Source organism: Heterodontus francisci, chromosome 18 (assembly GCF_036365525.1).
Source record: "Heterodontus francisci isolate sHetFra1 chromosome 18, sHetFra1.hap1, whole genome shotgun sequence".
In the NCBI taxonomy this organism is placed as follows: domain Eukaryota; kingdom Metazoa; phylum Chordata; class Chondrichthyes; order Heterodontiformes; family Heterodontidae; genus Heterodontus; species Heterodontus francisci.
The window spans coordinates 32051202-32077194 of NC_090388.1; the positions used below are offsets into that span (position 1 = coordinate 32051202).

Below are 25993 nucleotides of genomic sequence, written 5' to 3' on the forward strand. Positions count from 1 at the left end.
AAAATAATGCTTCAACATTGCTGGAGAATTAGGTGCTTGTGAGGGATACTGTTGATATTGTTGGTGATGATGGCTTACTTAGCAGCCTCTGCCTTGCTATTCTGAGTGTGGAACTTCTGCTGGTGAGCTCAGAAAAATATGAGGAGGTGCCTTAGGTTTAATTCTTTGGGGAAAAGTGGAAGTTGTGATAAAATGGACTTACTTTAATTTATTGCCCATGTTTTTATTTTACTAATAAATGTAAGGTCTTTTTTTTACTTACCACTAGAATTACTTAAACTTAGAATTTACAATGGCGTTACATTATTTTTTCACATGAAAATAAATGACTTATGGTTTTAAAATCTCAGCACGTGCACTTTAAATTTCATAAGTTTAACTTGTAAAAGCATTCTGATACTTATGATATGGAAGAAATTTTTCATTGATATTATTGTTAAAATATTAGCAACATTTCTTTAAAGCATCAGAAACTTTTTCTAAAATCTTGGGATATGAGGCAGCAAACTGAATTTACTAAATAAAAACAGAAAGTGCTGGAAAAACTCAGCAGGTCCGGCAGCATCTGTGGAGAGAGAAGCAGAGTTAACGTTTCAGGTCAGTGACCCTTCTTCAGAACTGGCAAATATAAGAAATGTAAAATATTTTAAACAAGTAAAGCGGGGGTGGGGCAAGAGATAACAAAAGAGCAGGTATTGATAGGACAAGGTCACAGAATAGCTGACCAGAAGGTCATGGAGCAAAGGCAAACAATATGTTAATGGTGTGATGAAAGACAAAGCATTAGTACAGATAGGGTGTTAACGGATTGAAAACTGAACAGCCACAAGTACAAACATGAAAAAACAGTGGGTAGGCACAGTGGAAACAAACTGAACAAACTAAAATGAAATAAACACAAAAAATAAAAGAAAAAAGAAAAAAAACTGAAGATAAAAGTAAAATGGGGGGCCCAATCATGCTCTGAAATTATTGAACTCAATTATTGAACCATTGAGTTCAATAATTTCAGAGCATGACGGGTCCCCCATTTTACTTTTATCTTCAGTTATTTTTTCTTTTATTTTTTGTGCTTATTTCATCTTTTTGTCTTTCATCACACCATTAACATATTGTTTGTCTTTGCTCCATGACCTTCTGGTCAGCTATTCTGTGACCTTGTCCTATCAACACCTTCTCTTTTGTTATCTCTTGCCCCACCCCCACTTTACTTGCTTAAAATCTTTTACATTTCTTATGTCTGCCAATTCTGAAGAAGGGTCACGGACCTGAAACTTTAACTCTGCTTCTCTCTCCACAGATGCTGCCAGACCTGCTGAGTTTTTCCAGCACTTTCTCTTTTTATTTCAGATTTCCAGCATCTGCAGTATTTTGCTTGAATATACTAAATATTTAACATACTCCAGTATTATTAATCCAACTTTATTAATACATTAACTTATTTCACTAATTGTAGAAGCTTTGAAAGGATGGAAACAGTATCATGATTTACATGATTTAATTGTGTGATGCCATATACTGAAGTAATGAGAACATAGATAGACTGCACAGTCACCAGGTTGTCCAAAGCTAAAAGGTCTTTTTATATGACTTCTATGATAATAAAAATTAATGATAAGTTTGGGGTGGCACAGTGATGCAGTGGTCAGCCTCACAGCTCCAGCGACCCGGGTTCAGTTTTGGGTACTGCCTGGATGGAGTTTGCAAGTTCTCCCTATGACCGTGTAGGTTTCCGCCAGGTGCTCCAGTTTCCTCCCACAGCCAAAGACTTGCAGGTTGATAGGTAAATTAGCCATTGTAAATTGCCCCTAGTGTAGGTAGAGGTAGGAGAATTGAGGGAAGTGGGGATGTGGTAGGGAATATGGGATTAATGTAGGATTAGTATAAATGGGTGGCTGATGGTCAGCACAGACTCAGTGGGCCAAAGGGCCTGTTTCAATGCCGTATGACTCTATGAAATGTTTACATTGAACACAAGATGAGGAAGGACAATAGGAAATGCATTTTAAATGGTAAGATTTTAAACAGAGTAGAGGATCAGAGGGTAGTTTGGTATACAGGTACACAGGTCATTAAGGGTGGCAGTGAACTTTTTGTATCTAGAGGCACAGAATACAGCAGGAAGGAGGTAAAGTTGAACTTGTAGAAGACTTTAGTTAGCCCACAACCTTAGATTTGCCTTTTACTAGTTTGAACTTTTATTCCTTCACCCCACAGTTTAGTTTGAAGCAATACCATTCACCACCTTAAATAGCTCTGTAAGGTATATATGAATCAGCTGAGGATCAATGGGTAGCACTCTGATCTTTGAGTCAAAATGTTGTGGATTCAAGTCCCCCTGTAGGGAGTTGAGCACAAAATCTAGGCTGACACTTTCAGAGGTGCTGTATTTTGGATGAGACATTAATCTTAAATCCAGTCAGCCCTCTCAGGTAGACATACAAGATCCAATGGCACTATTTGACAAAGAGCAGGGGAGTTCGCCCAGTGTCCTGGCTAATATTTATCCTTCAACCAAAATCACTAAAACAGGTAATCTGGCCATTACTGTTTGTGGGAGCTTGCTCTACACAAATAGGCTGCTGCGTTTCTTACATTACAACAGTGACCACACTTCAAAAGTACTTCATTGCGATTGGAAGGTTGTGAAAAGCATTATAGAAATGCAAGTTTCTATAAGTTATACCTAAATCCAAGTTGGTTTCTGTTTACTAGATTATTATTGTACATATGACTTTCAAGTTTACTCCTGAGAACTCTGGATGGCAGCCATGAGGACTGACCCTGGCTGTATCTCTCCCCCATATGTGCTGAAGCTAATTGTAGCACCTCTAACCCTGGCCCAAATTAGATGAGCTAGCTCAACACAGCCTGGAGATTGAAACTGGGATCTTCCAGTTTTCATGGCTTTACATTAAACCAAGTGATGGTATTATCCACCAGGCCATGGTTAGCTTTCTAGCTTGAGGTGTGTTCATTCAATGATGTAATATGTTCAGAAGCAAAGTTTTGCTTATTCAGTTACTTGCTTACTTAATCCTCCAAATACATACAAAAACCAAGCAAACTTAATTCTGGGAAATGAGGCCTATCGAGCATACAGCACTTTGATGTCCTGGGTCGGATCCAAAGATCAGCTACAATTCACATCTCTTTATAATCTTCTGAACTACAAATCTCTGAATGAGTCTGGAAAAGTCACTCCTTGCACATTTCCATGAAAATCCAAGTGCACAGAGCTGTTGTTATCACTATCCTCTAGCATGGCTCAGAGTCTTGGGTCCTGTACAGTAAACAAATTAAGCTACTTGAATGCTTCCATCAATGCTGCTTGCGGTCCATCATGAATATCAAATGACAGGGCTACATTACAAATATTGAAGTCCTTAGAAGAGCGAATTTACGTAGCATTGAGAGCATTCTCCTACGACAGCTGCACTGAACAGGACATGTGTCACGCATGGAAGACAGCAGAATGCCAAAAGCAGAGCTGTATGGAGAACTTTGCCTTGGAAAGCAGAATTGAGGTGCTCCACGAAATCGTTTCTAGGACCAGCTGAAGAAACAACTCTCCTTGGCTGACATCAAACAAAGGCCGTGGGAGCAGGAAGCTGCTGACAGGAAAAACTGGCACTCAAAAATCAGGAATGCTACGTGCAGGTTTGAGACGGAAAGCTGTAGGAGAGAAACGTCAAAAACAGAAGGAAGCTGCTTCTGCCCGGGTTCCCCAAGGTTAAGAATTCCTGTACCCCAAATGCTCAAGAACCTGCAGATCTAGAATTGGACTATTTATACACCAGCGAGTATGCCAGCACCCAAGGAGCCAAATCTTCCCTGATCTTCATCTGCGAAGAACTAACTAACATCATCATCATCATTATTATCACTACAAATCACATACCCAAATGTCCTAATAAGGCATGCAACTCCCTCTCTAAACTACATGATGTATATATTCTGTGTAAGGTTAAGTTGTACCATTGATTGGCATACGTGAGATGACTTCACATAATGCTTCCCTTGATTTTATTACATCATTCATCACCATTACATCTTCCTCATTCGAGGTCACTGGACCAACTTCACGAGGCTTTCACACAGTGACAGTACCATATTTCACCATTTAAGGACTCTTTCATACTAGATAAGAAATGGATGCAGCTGCTTATCTCTTCTACAGGCCCAGCTTTCATTCCTGCAGGAGAAGTAAAAACATGAGATTTTGTGTTCAATCTCTTTTGAAAATGCAAAAAACATTTAACCCATTTCCTGCCCATGTCTGCATACAGCAACAGGTGAGCAATGATTCATTGAACTTTATAAATTTTAATTTATCAGCAATCATCAGTTAGTTTTACATTTAGCTGCATGCCATATAACTACACTGATATGCTAACACTATTATTTGTCTTGCACTAAGTGCATCCTTTACCCTCCCTATTTCATCTTTGGGCTGTGGATTTTTGTTTGTTTGTTGTAATTTAATGGGAGGAGGGAGCTACAAGATGGAGGGAGGGATCTACAAGATTGGGGGAGGGAGCTACAAAAAACATGAACAGCCTAAATATAAACAAAACAGGGAAGGAGAGCATTGGAAAGAATAAAGTAAGAGAGGATATTGATGTCCAGGGAATAGTAGAGTTATAGAGCAGGAGTCTAAAAAGATGGTTAAACATAAGATGAGAAGAAATACTAATAAAAATGAGTTAAAATGTTGGTACAGCAATACAGTGTCTGTAATAAAACATGGGAGCTGGAGGCAGTCATGTGTAGGGAGGAACCAGACATAGTACGGATTGCTGAGACATGGCTACAGAAAAATCAAGACTGGAAATTAAACATTGCAGGGTATAATATATTAAAAAAAGATAGAGAGGGAAAAAGGGGAGATGGAGTAGCTGTACTTATTAGGGATAGCATAATGGCTGTAGAAAAAAAGGACGTAGCTATCAGCAAGATGAAAATAGATTCCATATGGATAGAGATAATAGATAATAAAGGATCAGACCACCTAAAATTGAAAGGGAGTTGGAGGAAGGAATATGCAGACAAATTAGGGAATTGAGCAAAATGCATAGAATAATTGGGGGATTTCAGTTATCCAGATATTAATTGTACAGAGGAAGTAGGTAAAGGGGGTAAAGGAATGGAGTTCTTACAATGTATACAGGACTCCTTTCTAAACCAATATGTAAAACGCCCAACAAGGGAATATTCGCTACTGGATCTATTACTGGGAATTAAACCATAGCAGATAACAGAAGTAAAAGTAGGGGAACATCTAGGCAATAGTGACCACGTTTTAAGATGACACTAGAGAAGGACATAAGTATGACAAAAAACAGGTTACTATATTGGAGATAAGCTGATTTTGAGGGCTGAGAATAGAACTTGGGAAAATAAAATGGGCAATAATATTGGCAAACAACGATGTAGAACAACAATGGGAAACATTTAAAACGGCGTTCAACACAGTGCAGGAAAAATATATTCCACTAAAAGGAAAGATCAAACTCAACACTAGTGAGACTCCATGGATGAATAAAGACATAAGGGAACAATTGAGGGTTAGGAAAGAGGCAAACATTGAATACATAGAAGCAGAGGAGTGCATGATAAGAGAGAATGCAAAGAGATTAGAAGAGTAGTCAAAAATATTTAGGAAGGCAAAGAGGAACTATGAAATTAAGTTATCAAGGAACATAAAACAAAATATTAAAATATTTTACAGGCATATCTATAAAAAAGAAAGGCTGAGATGGGAATAGGACCATTAGGGATAGATAGGATAATACCAAAGGTAATGATAGAAAGATAACAGAAATGTTAAATAATTATTTCACTTCAGCATTTACCAGGGAGATAGAACAACATGACATTGAATGATGAGCTAGGTAATGAAATAAGTGCATCTAAAATTAAAAGAGGGGATTTATTAAATAAACTAATCAAACTCAAAGAGAATAAAGTCCCTGGTCCTGATGGATTGCATCCATGCATCTTAAAAGAATCTAAGGAAGAGTTAGCAGAGGCATTACTACACATATTTAATAATTCATCAGAAAAAGTTGTAGTGCAGAGGACTGGCAGATATCGAATGTAATTCCTATATTTAAGAAGGGTGACAGAACATGCCCAGGGAATTATAGACCAGTCAGCTTAACATTGGTGGTAAGAAAAATAATGAAATCCCTACTAAAGGAGAGAATAGAACATTTAGAAAAGAAAAATATAATAATGAATAGTCAGCATAGATTTCCAAAGGTAAAATCTTGCTTGATCATCCTTATTTAATTTTTGAGGTTGTAACAGTTAGACAATGGTAATATAGTAGATGTAATTTATCTGGATTTTCAGACCTTCGATAAAGTGCCCCACAATAGACTACTGTATAAGGTCAGAGAATGTGGAATCGGGGACGTGTCAGTATGGATTGCTAGCTGCCTTCAAGACAGAAAGCAGAGTGGGAATAAAGGCTAGTTATTCAGAGTAGCAGAATGTAGGAAATGGTGTTCCACAAGAATCAGTGCTGGGACCACTGTGGTTCACAATGCACACGTTTGGAATCAATAATACAATTTCTAAATTTGTGGATGACACCAAATTGTGGAGTGGGGGTATAGTCAATACTGAAGAGGCCTGCAACAAATTACAGGAGGACATTAATAAAAATGTAGAATGGCAAATAATTGGCAAATGAAGTTCAACACAGATAAAGGTGAGGCAGTACATTTTAGTAGGAAGAATAGGGAGATCACTGATTTCTTGGAAGGTGCGAGTCCAGGTGGGGTAGAGGAACAAAAGGATCTCTGAGTACAAATACATCAATCATTAAAAGTTGCGCCACACATTAGCAAGACCACAAAAAAGTAAACAAAGCACTAGGCCTTATTTCTAGAGGGATAGAATTGAAAAATAGGGAAGTTATGCTAAACCTGTATCAAACCTTGGTTAGACCATACTTGTAGAGTACTGCATGCAGTTCTGGTTGCTATATTCTAAAAAGGATATAGAGGTACTGGAGAAGGTGCAGAGAAGATTTACAAGGATGATACCAGAAATGCATGGGTATACATATCAGGAAAGGATGAACAAGTTGGGTCTCTTTCCTCTTGAACAAAGAAGACTGGGGTGTCTTTAAAATTATGAAAGGTTTTGATAGGATAGATACAGAGAGAATGTTTCCATTGTGGGAAAGAGCATAACTAGAGACCATCAATATAAAATAGTCACCAAGAAATCCGATAAGGAATTCAGAAGAAACTTCTGAGAATATGGAACTCACCACCAGAGGCAATGGTTGCAGCGAATAATGTAGATGCATTTAAGAGGAAGCTAGACAAGCATCTGAGGGAGAAGGGAGTAGAGGGTTACGATAATAGATTTAGATGAGGAACGATGAGAGGAAGCTCGAGTGGAGCATGAACGCCGGCTTGGACTGGTTGGACCAAGTGGCCTGTTACTATGCTGTATATCCTATGTAATTCCATGTTAATAGTACTGCCACTGGGTGGCAGTGATGATACATGCATTAAAGAGTTAGAGGTTCACAAGCACTTTTTCATGAGTTATGAAGTGCTGAGTCCTTGCAATTTAATTAATTGGTCTCCTGGTGAACCTGTTACTTTCATTTTTATAGTAGTTTCAGCAAATGTTAATTTAACTTGAATATTCATCTCAACAGAATAGGGTGCTGACAGGATAATGTTCTACTCCTGTTGATTCAATCATCCACACAGTGTTCAAAGATGGGAGTTTTCCCTTTTAAACACTTCAAATAGTGGGGAGAAGAAAACTAAAGCGAGCATGAGAATAAATGAAACAGAGTTCGCCAACTATCATGTACAAGGAATTAATAAAAGAACCAAAAATGGGAGAAAGGGGCATCAACATCTTAAATGTGCACCTGTCCTAAATTCTAGGAGAGGATGAGAGAGGAACACAAACGTTTTTCTGAGCTCTTTCATCAATACACTGCAGTTTCTCCATAAACCATAGTGTAACAATTTAAATAAAAATGAAAAATGCTGGAAATACTCAGCAGGTCAGGCAGTATCTGTGGAGAAAAATAACAGAGTTAACATTTCAGGTTAATGACTTTTCATTAGAACTGCAAAAAGTTAGAGATGTAACAGGTTTTAAGCAAATACAGAGGCAGGGAAAGTGGCGAGGGATGGGGGAGGAAAGAACAAAAGAGAAGGTCCGTGATAGGGTTGGAAGGCAGGAGAGATTAAATGACAAAATAGTTGATGGTGAAAGACAAAAGGAGATGGTACTGTGACAAGTAAAGTAACAAAAGATGAGTGTAAAGGAGGTGTAAATGGAAATAGCAGAATCATTACCAACAGCTACTGTTCAAAAAATGGGGCCAGAGGTTATCATCTGAAATTGTTGAACTCAATGTCAATCCGGATGGCTGTAAAGTGCCTAATTGAAAGATGAGGTGCTGTTCCTCAAGCTTACATTGGGCTTCATTAGAACATTGTAGGAGGCCTGTTGTGTCATTGCCTTTCGGAGTAATGTACCTTTGAGATCTTGGTATGCTAATGAGCTAAGTACCGGGTTGTAGTCATGTGACTACATGCCAGTCTCTCTCTGTAACTGTAACACCAAGAGGCAAGACCTGCAAATAGATAGCTCAGTACCGTATATAGTTGTTAACTGTTTAATAAACCTGTTTGAGATGTTCAACTACTTGAACTCCACGCATCTCATTTATGTTGTATCAAACAACATAAAGAAGCATCTCATTGCAAGATAGAGGACAGAGAGGTCAGAGTGGGAGTGGGGAAAAGAATTAAAATTGTGGGTGACCAGATGCTTAGGTCACACTTGCAGACTGAATGGAGGTGTTCCGCAAAGCGGTCATGCAATCTGCATTTGCTCTCTTCAATGTAGAGGAGACCTCATCATGAATAGCGAATACAGTATACAAAATTGAAAGAAGTACAAGTATATCACTGTTTCACCTGGAAGGAATGTTTGAGACCCTGGACAGTGGGAAGGGAGGATGTCAAAGGGCAGTTGTTGCATCTCTTGCTTTTGCACAGACAGGTGCAATGGGAAGGGGAGGGGATGATTGAGAAGTGGACCAGGGTGCCGTGGAGGGACCAGTCCCTTTGGAATGCTAGAAGATGATGTGTTTGGTAGTGGCATCACACTGGAGGTGGTAGAAATGACGAACAGTGATCTGTTGAATGTGAGGGCTGGTGGGGTGGAAGGTGAGGACAAGGGGAACACTATTGTGGTTCTGGGAGGGAGGGCTTTCCACCTTATCATCCTTTTCTTCTTCCACTGCCTTCCACCCCCTGCCCTTTCCCTGCCTCTGTAATTTCTTAAAGCCTGTTGCATTGCTAACTTTTTCCAGTTCATGATGAAAGATCATCAACCTGAAACATTAACTCAGTTACTTTCCCACAGATTCTGCCTGACATGCTGAATATCTCCAGCAATTTCTGTTTTTATTTCAGATTTCCAGCAGCTGCAGTATTTTGCTTGTGTAACCATAGACCTTGATTTAACGCCTCATTGGAACGATAACGGGCTGAATTTTACTAGCCCTCCAGCGATGGGGATCATGACAGGGGGGCCTGGAAAATTCATTTTAATATTAAAATTAATTTAAAAACATGCAAATAAATTTACCTGGTCCTGACGGCCATCCCATGCCAATATTCCGCCAACCTGCTGGAACTCCTGCGCCTTTGGATGTCCACACAGACAATTGGATTCAGTTGGCTGGGGGGCTGGTGGGAAGGGTTGAAGGACGAAGAGTGAAAAGTTTGAGGTTGAAAGGTCGGGACCTGCCAAAATGGTTTTTCAGGTGTGAGAGAGAAATAAATATATTGTTTCATCATTGCGGGGGTGGAAGAGAGGCTTTGATGTGTAATGAACTGATTTTATTCAAATGAAAGGTGATAGTGGCTTTAAAAATGCAGATAATCTGTCAGGGCTTGAAGCCCTTTAAAAATGGTGCCGATGCCTTCGCCTGCCATTGCCGGGGACAGAGAGGCCACCCCCTCTATGTCATCAGGGGGAGGTCACTCCACCCCCTCTATGTCATCGGGGGCTGCCACTCCACCCCCTCTATGTCATCGGGGGGCGGTCACTCCACCCCCTCTATGTCATCGGGGGGCAATCACTCCACCCCCTCTATGTCATCGGGGGGCGGTCACTCCACCCCCTCTATGTCATCGGGGGGAGGCCACTCCACCCCCTCTATGTCATCGGGGGGCAATCACTCCACCTCCTCTATGTCATCGGGGGGAGGTCACTCCACCCCCTCTATGTCATCGGGGGCTGCCACTCCACCCCCTCTATGTCATCGGGGGCAATCACTCCACCCCCTCTATGTCATCGGGGGCAGTCATTCCACCCCCTCTATGTCATCGGGGGCGGTCACTCCACCCCCTCTATGTCATCGGGGGGCAGTCACTCCACCCCCTCCATTTAAATGAGCCCTTGTGCGAAATATCGCAGGGGTTCAGCGAGGGCCGCTCCGAGCGGGCGGGCTGCCGAGATCAGACCATGCCGCCACAATTTGCGGCGCACCAGTAAAATTCAGCCCAATGTCTCTGACAGCACAGCACTCTCTCAGTACTGCTTTGAGGTGTCAGCCAAGAAATTGTGCTCAAGTCTCTGGAACAGGGCTTGAACCCACAATGTTCTGACTCAGGCAAGAATATTACCAACTGATCCATGGCTGACATAGACAGCAAGCAGACTGTCTGCACTGACAAGATTTCACTCTTTACAATCCTGCTACACATTTACCAGATTCATGGTGATGGGCAGGATTAGAGTAACAAAGAACGTAGAGAACAGTAACAGGTCATTCCAGCCAACTAGTCAATGTCAATGTTTATGTCCATGTGAGCTTCCTTCCACCCCTCTTCATTTAACGCTATCAGCACTCCCTTCTATTCCTTTCTAAATCATGTGTATATCTAATTTCTCCTTCAATTCATTGATGCTATTTCTCTCAATTACCCCCAGTGGTAGCAAATTCCACATTTTCATATCTGTCTGGGTAAAGATGTTTCTCCTGAAATCCCTACCGGATTTATTCATGAATACCTTACATTTATGGTCCCCCAGTTCTGGTCTCACCAGCAATTGGAAACACCTTCCATAAGTCTGACCTATCAAATTCTTTAATAATATTAAACAGCACTACCATATCACTCCTCAGTCATCTCCTTTCTACAGAACAGAGTACTTGCCTGTTCAGACTTTCCTGATCAATAAACAATGCAACAAAAGAAAACAAATTGTATATAAATTTACATTTTAAACATTTGGAGTGGGAATAGAACCAGAAAGACAAGACTGATCTCAAGTAATATAGAAGGAAATATGTGGCTTATTGTTGGCAATATAAACCACAGTATCTATCTTTTAGTTTGCAATGTACATCTGAAGGCTTCGGTGCAGTGGACAGTGTGTGTCTGGTGTTGGTGTAGCGGAAGGTGTGTGTCTGGTGTTGGTGTGGTGGATGGTGTGTGTCTGGTGTTGGTGTAGTGGACAGTGTGTGTCTGGTGTTGGTGTAGTGGACAGTGTGTGTCTGGTGTTGGTGTAGTAGATGGTGTGTGTCTGGTGTTGGTGTAGCGGAAGGTGTGTGTCTGGTGTTGGTGTAGTGGACGGTGTGTGTCTGGTGTTGGTGCAGCGGAAGGTGTGTGTCTGGTGTTGGTGTAGCGGACGGTGTGTGTCTGGTGTTGGTGTAGCGGACGGTGTGTGTCTGGTGTTGGTGTAGCGGAAGGTGTGTGTCTGGTGTTGGTGTGGTGGATGGTGTGTGTCTGGTGTTGGTGTAGTGGACAGTGTGTGTCTGGTGTTGGTGTAGTGGAAGGTGCGTGTCTGGTGTTGGTGTAGTTGACGGTGTGTGTCTGGTGTTAGTGTAGTGGACAGTGTGTGTCTGGTGTTGGTGTAGTTGACGGTGTGTGTCTGGTGTTAGTGTAGTGGACAGTGTGTGTCTGGTGTTGGTGTAGTGGACGGTGTGTGTCTGGTGTTGGTGTAGTGGACAGTGTGTGTCTGGTGTTGGTGTAGTGGACAGTGTGTGTCTGGTGTTGGTGTAGTGGACAGTGTGTGTCTGGTGTTCGTGTAATGGATGGTGTGTGTCTGGTGTTGGTGTAGTGGATGGTGTGTATCTGGTGTTGGTGTAGTGGAAGGTGTGTGTCTGGTGTTGGTGTAGTGGACAGTGTGTGTCTGGTGTTGGTGTAGCGGAAGGTGTGTGTCTGGTGTCGGTGTAGTGGACGGTGTGTGTCTGGTGTTGGTGTAGTTGATGGTGTGTGTCAGGTGTTGGTGTAGTAGACAGTGTGTGTCTGGTGTTGGTGTAGTGGACGGTGTGTGTCTGGTGTTGGTGTAGTGGACAGTGTGTGTCTGGTGTTGGTGTAGTGGAAGGTGTGTGTCTGGTGTTGGTGTAGTGGACAGTGTGTGTCTGGTGTTGGTGTAGCGGAAGGTGTGTGTCTGGTGTCGGTGTAGTGGACGGTGTGTGTCTGGTGTTGGTGTAGCGGAAGGTGTGTGTCTGGTGTTGGTGTAGTGGACAGTGTGTGTCTGATGGTGTTAATCACTCTTGAATACACTAATACAGTGCGTTTTTCTTATTACATTGTCACATTTCAAAGATTTCTCGACAGCTTATTTTATGTTTGTTCTGTATGGTGGTACTTGACCAGCAGGTGGTGTGCAAGTTCCTTCAAAGGGATGAACAAGTCAATAATATAGAGAAAACTCTTTTTTGCGTCTTGAACTTGGCTTTAAAAATTCAAGGTTAAGATAAGCACAAAAATCAATCTGACCTCTTTATTTGGATATTAAATTTGTCGACCATAATTCAGGAAAACAGAGGTTCCTACATATCCTGCTTCCAATGAATTAGACCAGTGAACAATGTCTTTCTCACTGGAGACACTCACTGGGTTGGATTTTGTTGAAGTCCTGACATCGGGATCTGTGGCAGGGGGGACTGGAAGATTCTACCAGCAGCGGTCTGCCACGGTGCCCAACACCAGGATTGCCGGGCCCGATCTTCCCAGCAGTGGTGAGGCTCTGTGGTGGCTCCCCCGGCACAGGGTGATGGGACATGACTTTGAATATGTAAATTAAGAAGATGATTACATTTAAATAAAACTGTCAGCGATCTTACCTGCTGCCCGGGATCTTCCGAGCGGCAACCAGCACTTACGTGCCTTCACTTTCCCGTCCAGGGAAAGCTGGCACCACCAAGGTGGGGAAGGGGAATCTTTGGATTTTCAGTGTAGTGGGGGGTCAAATGTGCATTAATAGTGTAGGGGCGGGTGGTAGGGGCGAACGAGTGACCTCTGCACTTTCGACAGTTGGTCAAGTCTTGCATGTAATCTTTGGGGGGAGAGGGCAACTATTATCTGTAAGTGTTATTGGGGGCAGTAAAGGGATAATATTTTTTATTGCGGTGTATGGGGGAGGTATAGTTTTAAATATTTAAATTTAGCGGCTGGTCTGGCTGCCCTTTAAAAATGCGCCAGCGCCTACGCACAGACCATTACCAGCATCGCAGAGCCTGCCCCCACCACGCGAGTGGCCCGTCTGGCGTATTATCTTGAACTACCGCGCGATAGATCCCGCACAGCAGGTAAGATCACTGACAGTTTTATTTAAAAGTATTCATTTTCTTAATTTACATATTCAAAGTCCAGCATTACTGCTGAAGCCTTCAAGCACTCAAAGTGACTCTCATCTCAGTGAGGTTCTATTCACAGTGCTATTCCTAAGAGTCCCACTTCTGGTATCCTTTTTCTTGTTATGTCAAGAGGTGCTGGGACCAGGTTTCAAGCTCCCTCATGCTGGCATTGAAGGGACCTTTAAAGCTGACTGTCACTTTCATGAGAGACAGCAACATCTGTTACCATTTCTTGTAGCCCTGGTACTGGGCGCAGGTTCAGAAGTGCTGCAGGTCAGTGTGAGAACAAGCTAAATAGTTCAAATTAAGCATTGAAAGCCCGATACAAGTGATGTGTTAGGGTGAATCTCAACATGTGTATTGGACCTTAGTATCTTTTTGGGTCTTTTATTGCCATAGATACCACTTGGACACCCACACTCTCTGGCATGTTCTGAATAGCATTACAAAGTTCTTGCATTGTGTTATAGATGTTTGCAATAGACTCCTCCCACTTGTCAAATCATCTCAACCATATGTGTGGAAACTGTCTCTACCACATGCACCTGAGATAATTATCTTTTACTCATTGATTCTTTGAAGACTGAGGCTCTATGAACTAGGTTCCTAGGTTGAGGGCAGGCATTTCTTCACCCTCTGTGGAGTTCACTCCATCTCTTCCTATCTACTCATGCTCACCAATGCTCTTTACTTCACCCTGTGAAGAACCATTTCATTAGAGCATCCTGGACCTTCAAAAGGCAACTTCTGCAACACCCAACCCTCCTTTAGGATCACCTTACCCCTCTTTTTCTGCAGTGGTTTACTCCACAGTAGAGCACTCATTTTTGCATCCCTCTCCAAATGGAGAGCTGCATCAAAATTGCCTAAGGTTTGGAAATTAAGCCTGACCATGAAAATTGGTCAGTGCTCTTGCTGCAGCAATTGGGCAGGTGCAGCAGACATCTTGCCCATTTTGGGCATCATTTGAAAATCACTGCCATAATGTTTCTTTTTGTGTTTTGAATTCCTGCATCTGTGTGCATGACTGCACCTGGCAAATGACAGACACACAGTGATGGAGCAAAGTGCCATCTGGTGTCCTAGCTGAAAACTGACAAAAGGCATTTCCAACATGTTCTGAACTTGTGACTCTAGTTGAGGATTATAGGGAGGCTGAATTCCCACAACAACTGGGACATTCAGTTGAGAGTCAGGAAGGTGTGTTTACCAACAGGACAAGATTGCCTTATTGCAGGCATAGTGCAAATTGTTATAAAATCTTACTTTCTTTGCTAGTTTTGAATTAATTTTATTAAGTTTCAGTTAAGTTTTTTTTAATTCATTCATGGGATGTGGGCGTCACTGGCCAGGCCAGCATTTATTGCCCATCCCTAATTGCCCTTGAGAAGGTGGTGGTGAGCTGCTTTCTTGAACCACTGCAGTCCATTTGGGGTAGGTACACCCACAATGCTGTTAGGAAGGGAGTTCCAGGATTTTGTAATTGGACTATTAATTGGACTATTAATTTTGGAAGTAGTTAAGGATGAAGTGCCAAGATGCAACCTTCTTTTTATAATTGACCCAAGCCAATATTCCAATATTCCAAATTCTAAATTCTCCTTATGCCCAATGTAATAATGTATTGGATATATAAAAATAATTACTTTTTCTAGATTTCTAGAGACAATATGACATAATTTTATGCATCTTTGTTTACAATCCAATGGACAACAATGTTCTTTGAGAATGTATCTAGGTTGATGGGCAAAGGTAGCTGCACAGACATTGGATATTTGAAAAAGCTTTTGATAAGGTGCCACATAATATATTACTGCATAAAATAGAGCTCAGTAGGATTAGAGGGCAGATCCTAGGTTGGATAGAGAATTGGTTGCATTCTTGAACACTGAAGATTACTAGTGAAGTCCTGTAGGGTGTTAGAGCTGTACTCTTCCCAATTATATATCAACAATCTTGATGAAGATTTTGGCGCACTGTCTGTAAATTCACGAATGACATGAACATACGAACATACGAATTAAGAGCAGGGGTTGCCTCTTGGCCCCTCGAATCTGCTCTGCCATTCAATATGTTCATGGCTGAACTGATTACTCCACATTTCCACCTACCCCCGATAACTTTCCACCCCCTTGCTTATCAAGAATCTATCTACCTCTGCCTTAAAAGTATTCGAAGACTATGCTTCCACTGCCTTTTGAGGAAGAGAATTCCAAAGATTCACGTACCTCTGAGGGAAAAAAGTTCCCTCATCTCTGTCTTAAATGGGCGACCCCTTATTTTTAAACAGTGACTCCTAGTTCTAGATTCTCCCACAAGGGGAAACATCCTTTCCACATCCACCCTGTCAAGACCCCTCAGGATCTTATATGTTTCAATCAAGTCGCCTCTTACTCTTCTAAACTCCAGCAGATACAAGCCAGCCTGTCTAACCTTTCCTCATAAGATAACCAGCCCATTCTAGTTATTAGTCTAGTAAACCTTCTCTGAACTGCTTCCAATGCATTTACATCCTTCCATAAATAAGGAGACCAATACTATATATAGTACTCCAGATGTGATCTCACCAATGCCCTGTATAGCTGAAGCATAACCTCCCTACTTTTGTATTCAATTTCCCTCGCAATAAATGATAACATTCTATTAGCTTTCCTAATTATGTGCTGTACCTGCATACTAACCTTTTGTGATTCGTGCACTAGGACACCCAGATCCCTCTGCATATCAGAGCTCTGCAATCTCTCACCATTTAGATAATATGCTTCATTTTTATTCTTCAAAAGTGGACAATTTCACACTTTCCCACATTATACTCCATTTGCCATATCTTTGCCCACTCACTTAACCTATCTATATCCCTTTGCAGCCTCCTTATGTCCTCTTCACAACCTAGTTTCCTACCTATCTTTGTCATTAGCAAATTTAGCAACCATACCTTCAGTCCTTCCATTTAAGTCATTGATATAAATTGTAAAAAATTGAGACCCCAGCTCAGGTCCCTGTGGCACACCACTATTTACATCTTGCCAACCAGAAAATGACCCATTTATGCCTACTCTGTTTCCTGTTAGTTAACCAATCTTCTCTCCATGCCAACATGTTACCCCATACACCATGAGCTTTTATTTTCTGCAATAACCTTTGATGTGGCACCTTATCAAATGCCTTCTGGAAATCTAAGTACAATACATCCACCGGTTCCCCTTCATCCACAACACATGTAACTCCCTCAAAGAACTCCAATAAATTGGTTAAACATGATTTCCCTTTCACAAAACCATGTTGACTCTGCTTGATTACCTTGAATTTTTCTCAATGCCCTGCTATAACATCTTTAATAAAACCTTCTAATATTTTCCCTAAAACAGATGTTAAGCCAAATGGCCAATAGTTTTCTGCTTTCTGTCTCCCTTCCTTTTTGAATAAAGGAGTTACATTCACTATTTTCCAATCTAATGGAACCTTCCCCGAATCTTGGGAATTTTGGAAAATTAAAACTAATGCATCAACTATCTCACTAGCCACTTCTTTCAACACCCTAGAATGAAGTCCATCAGGACCCGTCGACTTGTCAGCACGCAGCTCCAACAATTTGTTCAGTACCATTTCCCTGGTGATTGTAATTTTCTTGAGTTCCTCTCTCCCTTCCATTTTCTGATTTACAGCTAATACTGGGATATTACCAGTTTCCTCAATAGTGAAGGCCGATGCAAAATACCTGTTCAATTCATCTGCCATCTCCTTATTATCCATTATTAATTCCCCAGACTCACTTCCTATAGGACCAATGCTCACTTTGTTAACTCTTATCTTTTTTAATTATCTATAGAAACTCTTACTATCTGTCTTTATATTTCTAGTTAGCTTTCTCTCGTACTCTAATTTTACCTTCCTTATCAATCTTTTAGTCATTCTTAGCTGTTTTTTATATCCTGTCCAATCTTCTGACCTGCCTCCCATCTTTACACAATTATAGGCTTTTTCTTTAAGTTTGATAATATCTTTAACTGTTTTAGTTAACCAAGGATGGCGGGTCCCACCCTTGGAATTTTTCTTTCTCGTTGAAATGTATCTATTCTGTGTACTCTGAAATATCCTCATAAATGTCTGCCAGTTCTCTTTAGCTAGCTCTGTTTTCATGCCCTCATAATTGCCCTTATTTAAATTTTAAAAACTAGTCTTGGACCCACTCTTCTCTCCCTCAAACTGAATGTAAAATTTAATCACATTATGATCGCTGCTATGAAGATCGACGTTGGTGTCAAAACCCTTGTGGAGAAAGAAAACCTACAATCTAATCTAGATACAAATTGAGAATGAGACCACATTGGAAGAGAGCATTTATTGTAGTTAAGTTAGCATTATGCATATGGCTAGGTCTAATGCCAAGCATCTGGAAACCATGCTATGTTCTGAATTAAAGTCTGTTGAGATGGAAAGAGACCTAGGTGTTATCTCTAAAGGTTCATGACCAATGTTGAGCGGTTATAATGACAGCAAGTAGAATATTCATATTTACCTAGGACGATCCAATATTAAACAAAAGCACCATAATGTCCTTGTTTTAGATGATTAGGCCTCATCCAGAATATTGTGTCTGGTTCTGGTCCCCTCACATGGTGGGAGGTATCGAGGTCCTAAAAAGTTCAGAGGAAGGCCATCACATGAATACCTAGTTTAAAAAAACACTTAGTTATCACAGTAGGCTGAGAGGTCTTTTGCTCTAGAAAAACATAATTTAAAATATTTAAAAGTATAAAGCGTCTAGATTGTGTACATTGGACAGATTATTTGAATTCCATCAGATAGGGAAAACAAGGGGCCATGTATGTAAGTTACACGAACATTGAGTTAGGTTATAATTCAGGGTTTTTTTTCTTGTTGTACATTAAAGACCTTTAGAATAAATTGCTGATGCATGCAGTGGGTGTGGATTCATTGCAAACGTTAAAAATGGATATAGGTATACCGATGTCAAGATTCATGAACCTGGACAGTCGTCAAAGAAAGTAGGTTCGTTAATCAAAAAGTGATTATTTAATGATTTAAACAGTTCTTACAAGCATCAAGCAAATCAATAAATGCATGCAACCTTAAAACCAAGGATTTCAGCATCAAGGAAGAAGAGTGATCAGATCTCATAGCTCTTGAAGTTTTTTCTTCTTGTTCTCAGATATCCTTTGCAGTTGGGGTGCGAGTTAAAGTTAAGAGAAGTTTTTGAGAATCAAAGTTGTTTTGAGAACCAAGGACTTGTTCAGAGTTTCAAAACATTTCTGCACACTTTGCAATTTAAGCTTACAGGGGTGGAGTTTTTGCGTTGGACACATTCAGCAATCCAACCGCAAATTGCAATCAAAATTTCATTATTTTTCCAAATTAATTTTCTGATTCAAGTTTCCAGTAAAACTCATTTGCATTATCACAAACGTAAAGTTGTCTCTGAACCAGCGCAATCAGGCAGTGTTTTAGAACGTAATTTTTTTTTTCTTGAAATAAAATATATTCCTTGATATATTTAAGAATGATAGCTTGGTGCAGTTTTGTTAATACAACTGAAAATGGCTTTATCACAAAAATAAGTAATTTTATTAAGTGTCTAGTGCAGCACCTGGGAGTAATTTGATTTTGAATAACAGAAAATGACTAAAAATAACTACACAGAATCAATCACAAGTTTCATTGTTGTACAGAATTTGGTTTCTTATTAAATTAAATACTTTTAACAGTAAATAGCTTTGAAAACATGCCTATTAATGCCTTTGCACCAAAAAAAAAATTAATTTTAAGAGCCTGTTGGAAGGGCCGCAAAAATCGCCATGGTGAATAATTCGATCTGGATACATGGTCAGTTTTGAGGGTGGGGCTCGCTACTAGCATAAAAGATCACAGTAATTTTGGATAAAGTGCGCTGGAAATACTAGTACAATCTAACATAAACTGTGCCCCATAATGTCCAACTATAATGTCCAAAGGGGCAAAGGTAGCCCATTTCTTCAGCTTTAGTTTCTGGATAAAAGAGAGGTGTGATGTTGGATGATATTCTTTGAGGTCACTGTTACCTGCTGGAATTTGGTTTTGATACCTTTAGGGGTCAGAAATAAATTCCTTTTTCCTTAAATCGGCCCCCGAATTTTTCATAACTGCTTTTTGCCTGTCCCAGGAGATTTTATGGCTGCTGGTTGATGAGAGCATTGAGGGTCATTTGCTTAGCTGTAACATGACTGAATTGGACTGATTTGATAGACCAGTTTATCATTATTTATCCATCAGTTTTGTTTGTTTGCATGTTCTTCATGGTCTTTTAAAGGGTGTAATGTGGTAACCTGTGGAGGAGACAGTCCAATGCCACTTGGATCTGACACTGCATTATAGGGCTGTATTCTGTGTAGGAGGCAGGGCTCCTGATGCCAGGCCAAAAAGGTGCGGGGGAACCGCACCTCTGCATTTTCGCGGTTCCCCCGCAGCAATCCTCCAGTGTTTTTAAATGTAAGTTTCAGAAGGCAGGATCCTCATCCCTTTAAAGAGACGGGGATCCTTCCTCCAAGAGCTGCCTGCCAATCAGAGGGCCAACAGTTCAGCAGCGCCACTGTGAGTGCTGGCTACTGCCGGTACTGCAGACGCCTCTGACCCAGCCCAGCGGTGGAACCCCGACAAGAGGTAGGCGAGGTGGGGTCGCTGGGGCCAGTCTAGAAGGCCCCGACATGGGAGGACTGCTGGGATGGTCTTGCAGTCCAGGGGGTGGGTGGTCCTGGGGGTGAATTGGTTCCTGGTGGGAGTCCTCGTTTTACAAGGTGTCCTCCCCGTGTGGCAGAGGCCCCCCTCCTGCTGCTGGTAATGTCCCAGCGGTGGTGGGGAGGCCCCTAATTGGCCATTAATTGGCCACTTAAGGGCCTCACGGCCTCTGGGCGGGAAAGCTGCCCCCGGGAAGATCGTTGGGCGACAGAGAGGTGACGGGCCCTCTGTCCCACTGCCCCCCCGCCACCCATCGTGATACTCCATGCACCCCCTGGCCTTCAATCCCATCTCGTAAAATACAGCCCTATGTCACACAACACTACACTTAAGGTATCTTAAGTCCCCTATAAGCAGGAGTATGCCTCTACAGTCAAACATCTAAGCATATGATAGAGGAATTATCAAGATCCTCATTGTGTGCACTGAATAATGTGATCTTGCTGTCTCCCATATATCTCTGCTTTCTTCCTGAAGTGGACTGATAAGCACCGCAATGCAGAGTGAGATGTTACCACAACAAGACTTCAAAGTAATGCTGCTTTGTATTGCTTGGTGTTTTGCAATTTTTTCAAATATCTTAATTTCTTGAATGGAATCTTCATGGCTACCAACTTAGCTTGTGGATTCATTGAAGAGAATCCAGATGTTGCGTATGTGCCAATTCAGATAACTAACAGATGCTGCTCGACAACTTTAAAAAATCTGGCGCAGTCTCCTAACAGCTGATCAGTCAAAACAAAATGCTGAATACAAGCCTCTGAGATGTGAGACTGAATTCTCCCAGCCCATTGGAGACAGACTGGGAGGTGGGAGAGCTGGCAATATGGTGAAAGAAGGCTTTGGGAGGGGAGCCCGACGTCTTCCTGCCACCATGGCATATTGTCAGCAGCAGGAACCTGGTTGGCCAATTAAGCCACTTAATGCCCCAATTAAGGGCCATCTCCTGCCCCGCCCGGGCATTTTGCCCGTGTCGAGAGGGCCCACTGCCACATGGGGAGACCGCCAGGTAAATCCTAGTGGTCTCCCAAAGGGTTCCTGGAGGTGGAGATCCTGAATGGGTGCCCATGGGCCTCGGAGGAGCCTCCAGGTGGCAATAGCCACCCCCCAAACCCAAGGCACCACCGCCATAACAACTCTGCCCCCAGGGTCCCGCTGCCCACCATGGCAGTGCAGGCTCCCACTTCTGCACCTGGCGGAGGGACTGCAACCTCCCTGGAAAATTTCTGCTGTGGTTGCACTGAAAGTGCATTGTGTCATGGACTTGTTATAACTTGAACTGCAGGCACACCCAACATTCTATTGCCTGTAAAGACGTAGACTCTTGCAATAATTTGGGGGGTCGGGAGGGGGTTTCCCACACTTCTTTTGGAAAATTTTGGGCCACAGTGGATATATATACAGGAACTCTCTGCTGCTGAACCTGTTGAGTTATTTTAAGGATGTTTATTTATATGGTTGCTTCAATAATTCGGAGGTACACTTTCCTGCTCTCCCATTTGTTCACAAAGGCATCTTTCTCCCCCTCATCTCCCAGTTCACAATAGTAATGTTTCACCCACACTTCTGCCAGTTCACGCTGGTTCTCTTCTCCACCCCCGATCACATGCCAGTTCTTCCTGGTATTTCCCCCACACATGCCCCGCCAATTCACACTGGTTCTCTTCTCCCTCCCTTCCAGTTCATGCTAGTAAACCCCCTCATGCTCATTCATAAGATTTAGGTGATGCAAATGTAAAGCTATCATTTTGCACTCAACAAGGTGAAAGATGTTGGTAAGGGGATTTCCATTTCAGGCATCCAAAGTTGACATTGAACTCTCCAGGTCAGACAATTGCAGGACAAATACATTCTCTGCCATTTTGAGGCATTGAGCTTTGCTACATCAGCATGTTGCTGCAACAAATCACTATTTCAGTTGCATTTTTAACAACTGATCGCATGTTAGTTGAGGTGATTGTTATATGATTACCTTTAAGAGTGATGTCCCTTTAAGATCTTAGTATGCTAATAAGTTAAGTACCAGAATGTAGTCATGTGACTCAAACCCAGAGTCACTCTGCAACTGTGACACCCAGATTAAGGTTCTACAAATAGTTAGCTCTGTATTGTATAATGGTTTAGCTGTAATAAACCTGTTTGAGATCTTCAACAACCTGGACTCCACACATCGCATTTATACTGCATCAGACAATATAAAAGAACTCGTTACAGTGATCATCATTAATTTCTGCAGGACTCTCCCCATTGTGCACTGTAATTTCAACAGAAAATCTGCGTAAACCCTGGGAAAATGGTGTAAACAGTTTGTACGCTGCTTCTCCAGGGTTTTGGTGGATGTTCTGCTCAGATTGCAATGAACAGTCAGAAGAATCCTGTGGATAACTAGTTATTAAACTGCCTTAAAGGAACATTGTAATTAAATCTGACTTTTCTGCTTCCAAGCAGAGAGAAACTCAAATCAGTGTACTTGATTTCATGTTGTATTTTTTGTCTAAAAGGATTAATGGTGAGAAGATGTGATGCCTCTATATTAAAAGGAGGTCATAAAGATCCCCCCAAGTTTACCATATGACATGTGAATATAGCAAATTTAAACAAACCTTTTAGCTCATAAAGCTACAATGCCATCCAGTGTGGTAAATGGGGTTATAAATTCTATTACCATTGGAAATACCCACTGTTTCAATTACTATCTGTGCTTATAATCACTACCTTTTATGGGCATTGCTTTGATCCTTGTCAAGATGTAGCATTGTAATGGGATGTGGCTGATAGCTGAGATTCATAAGTAGAACAATAGACATGTCCTGGCTAATTCATTTTAAATTGCTTGGTAAATATAAAATAGTTTGCAAATTTGAAATACTTAAATATTTCTAGGAACTTTCTATCATTTTACTTATGTCCTTTATTTTTGTCAATCATTATCTTAGATTTATTTTAAATTCTGATCATTTTTATTGAATGGGACATAAGATTAAAATCATGTCAGTTATATGAGGTGAAAGAAAAGAGGATCAGGACATCCAGACTAATTCTAAACTTTCCTGCATAGAAGGTACAGGAAAGGTGCTGTTCCTCATCTCAGGCCAGGAGCTGTAGTTTGAGTTCCAAATGGATAGAAATATGTTTTAGAAGGCTAGCTCCTGGCTGACTGGAGCTGTAATATTCTTGCTGAAGAGGGGATAATGCGCATGCCTGGATCAATAGATCAAGAATTTCATGCTCCAAATTTGCAGTCAGTTTAAGTTTCACAATACATCTGGACTTTCCTTCCTTCACCTTTCTGGTTCTCGACCATCCTCCTCTCCTTTAAGATGTTCTTAAAACCTCTCTCCTTGACCAACCTGTCCTAATATCTTGTTATGTGTCTCAGTGTTAAATTTTATGTGATAATACTCCTGTGAAGTGTCTTGGGCCATTTTGCTACATTAAAGGTGCTATGTAAATGCAAGTTATTGTTATAAGATTGCCACAAACTCTCAAAATTGAGACAATCGCTTCAATTTTCAGAGACATTGCACAGTGTTACAATGCTGTTGTGTGAAACCAGTACTTTATTGGATGCTGACTCTCATTTTTCTGATAACACAAGTTTGATGGTGTTCACACATTCAAGCTATGTTCTCACGGGGAATTTTCTGCTTTTTACCACATTGTGGGGGAAATAATTTCTTGTAAATTCCAAATGAGCAAAATGCTACATGGGGGGGAACATTTCCATAAAGTCATAGAGTTATACAGCACAGAAACAGACCCTTTGACCCATCGTGTCTGTGCCGGCCATCAAGCACCTAACTATTCTAGTCCCATTTACCAGCACTTGGCCCGTAGCCTTGTATGCTATGGCATTTCAAGTGCTCACCACATACATCTTAAATGTTGTGAGGGTTCCTGCCTCTACCACCCCTTCAGGCAATGCGTTCCAGATTCCAACCACCCTCTGGGTGAAATTTTTTTTCCTCAAATCCCCTCTAAACCTCCTGCCCCTTACCTTAAATATATGACCCCTGGTTATTGATCCCTCCACTAAGGAAAAATGTTTCTTCCTATCTAACCCATCAATCCCCCTCATAATTTTGTATACATCAATTATGTCTCCCCTCATCCTTCTCTGTTCTAAAGAAAACAACCCTAGTCTTTTCAGTCTTTCTTCATAGCTGAAATGCTCCAGCCCAGGCAACATCCTGGTAAATCTCCTCTGCACCCTCTCCAGTGCAATCACATCCTTCCTATAGTGTGGTGACTGGAACTGTACACAGTACTCCAGCTGTGGCCTAACTAGCATTTTATACAGCTCCATCACAACTTCCCAGCTCTTATATTCTTTGCCTCGGCTAATAAAGGCAAGTATCCCATATGCCTTCCTAACCATCTTATCTACCTGTGCTACTGCCTTCACTGATCTATGGACACAGACACCAAGGTCCCTCTGAACTTCTGTACTTCCTAGTGTCCTACCATCCATTGTATATTCCCTTGCCTTGTTAGTCCTCCCAAAATGCATTACCTCACACTTCTCAGGATTAAATTCCATTTGCCACTGCTCCGCCCATCTTACCAGCCCATCTATATCGTCCTGTAATCTAAGGCTTTCCTCCTCACTATTTACGACACCACCAATTTTCATGTCATCTGCGAACTTACTTATCATACCTCCTAAATGCACGTCTAAATTATTAATGTACACTACAAACAGCAAAGCACTGATCCCTGTGGTACACCACTGGTCACAGGCTTCCACTCGCAAAAGCAACCCTCGACCATTACCCTCTGTTTCCTGTCACAAAGCCAATTTTGGATCCAATTTGCCAAATTACCCTGGATCCCATGAGCTCTTACCTTCTTAACCAATCTCCCATACGGGACCTTATCAAAAACCTTACTGAAGTCCATGTAGACTACATCTACTGCTTTACCCTCATCTACACATCTAGTCACCTCCTCGAAAAATTCAATCAAGTTAGTTAGACACGATCTCCCCCTGACAAAGCCATGCTGACTATCCCTTATTATTCCCTGCCTCTCCAAGTGGAGATTAATCCTGTCCCTCAGAATTTTTTCCAATAGTTTCCCAACCACTGATGTTCGACTCACCAGCCTGTAATCACCTGGTCTATCCCTACTACCCTTCTTGAATAATGGTACCACATTCGCTGTCCTCCAGTCCTCTGGTACCTCTCCCGTGGCCAGAGAGGATTTGAAAATTTGTGTTAGAGCCCCTGCTGTCACCTCCCTTGCCTCACATAACAGCCTGGGATACATCTCATCTGGGCTTGGGGATTTATCCACTTTTAAGCCTGCTAAAATATCTACTGCTTCCTCCCTTTCAATGTTAATATGTTCAAGTATATCGCAATCCCCCTCACTGATCTCGACACCTACATCGTCGTTCTCCACAGTGAAAACAGATGAAAAGTAATCATTTAAAACCTCACCTATGTCCTCTGGCTCCACACACAGATTGCCACTTTGGTCCCTAATGGACCTTACTCTTTCCCTGGTTATCCTCTTGCCCTTAATATACTTATAAAACACCTTAGGATTTTCCTTTATCTTGCTTGCCAATGTTTTTTCATGTCCCCTCTTCGCCCTCCTAATTAC

The 25993-nt window shown here is 41.5% G+C and overlaps 2 long non-coding RNA genes across 2 annotated transcripts in view; one reads left to right on the plus strand and one right to left on the minus strand.

Moving 5' to 3' along the window:
* LOC137379537 (uncharacterized) overlaps positions 1-25993 on the plus strand; it is a 178252-nt gene that overhangs the window by 10123 nt on the left and 142136 nt on the right. The gene's annotated exons all lie outside the window — the stretch shown is intronic.
* On the minus strand, positions 1341-18839 carry LOC137379535 (uncharacterized). The gene is made up of 4 exons (XR_010976850.1): positions 18747-18839; positions 18174-18326; positions 9646-9803; positions 1341-4195 (listed from the first exon to the last, which is right to left on the minus strand). It is a non-coding gene; the product is annotated as an uncharacterized lncRNA (long non-coding RNA).